This window comes from Neoarius graeffei, chromosome 2 (assembly GCF_027579695.1).
Source record: "Neoarius graeffei isolate fNeoGra1 chromosome 2, fNeoGra1.pri, whole genome shotgun sequence".
NCBI lineage: Eukaryota > Metazoa > Chordata > Actinopteri > Siluriformes > Ariidae > Neoarius > Neoarius graeffei.
Window position 1 is genome coordinate 79,766,203 of NC_083570.1, and position 1,466 is coordinate 79,767,668.

General features: G+C 39.6%; 1 non-coding gene across 1 annotated transcript; it reads right to left on the reverse strand.

Annotated features, from left to right (window-relative positions):
- Positions 1-1,001: 1,001 nt before the first annotated feature.
- On the reverse strand, positions 1,002-1,074 carry trnar-ucg (transfer RNA arginine (anticodon UCG)). Its single transcript has one exon. It is a non-coding gene; the product is annotated as a tRNA-Arg (tRNA).
- Between the last annotated feature and the right edge of the window lie 392 nt (positions 1,075-1,466).

The window sequence follows — 1,466 nt, forward strand, 5'->3', positions numbered from 1 at the left end:
GAACATGCAAACTCCGCACAGAAAGGCCCTCGCCAGCCACGTGGCTCGAACCTGAGCCTTCTTGCTGTGAGGCGACAGTGCTAACCATTTCACCACCATGCCGCCCCCTGCCCGTATATATATATATATATATATATATATATCATGGGTGCAGATCCCGGGGGGACACCCCCCCCCCCCCCCCCCCCAATTTCTGAAAAAAATGAATTGTCCCCCCCAGTAAAAATCCCCTAAATTATTCAAAATTGTACAAACAAATGTATTTTCAGACTTCACATTCTCGATAGAAATGGTGGAACAAATAATGTTTGACAAACCTATTTCTGACTCTGTATTCCATCTCTGCATGGTATGAGTTGCATACAGGCAAAAAAAAAAAAAAAAATCACTTTTGTGTCCCCCCCAATCCTGACATCGGATCTGCACCCCTGATTATATATATATATATATATATATATATATATATATATATATATATATATATATATATATATATGTGCGTCTTGGCAAATCGTCTTATTCAGAACAAACTCCAGAAATTGCACATAGCTGAATGCACAATGATACAAATTACAAACATATGAATTTCTGTAAGCTTTATGACCTGAAATAGATTTACAAGTGTTGGTGAACAGAAAGAAGATTTCTGGAGTGAGTTGGATGAAGTGGTGGAGAGTGTACTCAAGGAAGAGAGAGTGGTGATTGGAGCAGGTTTATGAGGCACATTGGTGAAGGGAACAAAGGTGATAAAGAGGTGGTGGGTAGGTGTGGTGTCAAAGAGAGGACTTTAAAAGGGATAGCAGGTTTTAGGAAGCCATGGCCTGATGGTTAGAGAAGTAGCTTTGGAATTGAAAAATCACTCGTTTCACCAGCAAGGCAGCTGTTCCTCTGGGTATGTTGTATATTGCTCTGGATAAGAATGTCTGCTAAACCACCTCAAATATATATGTATATTTTTTATACACTGGAGAGAGGGGAAAGAAAAAAAAAAAAAAAAACACCGACCCCGGCAGGACTCGAACCTGCAATCTTCTGATCCGAAGTCAGACGCCTTATCCATTAGGCCACGAGGCCTGATGAGCACAACCGAAATTCTCTCTTTTAGTCATAATGTTCATATGACAAATCTATTTCTGACTCTGTATTCCATCTCTGCATGGTATGAGTTGCATACAGGCAAAAAAGGCATGTTTTGGATATGCTTATTTCATGTTTCATGTTTACCTGCTATACCTCAAGTGCCCTTGACTGTTTAGTTATTTGAACCAATTTATGGAGGCATGCAAAATCCTCGTTAACAAAGTAAGAGTAATATGTGTCTTGTTTGAGTTTGTGAACCTGTTCCAGTGTAAACAAAGGTTTTGTAATTATTATGATTACTATCTTCCAAAATATCTCAGGATAGTTACCACTCTCAGCCACGCGGTGTCGCTGTGTAGAAAATGGAGCGATTTCAATGTCAGGCA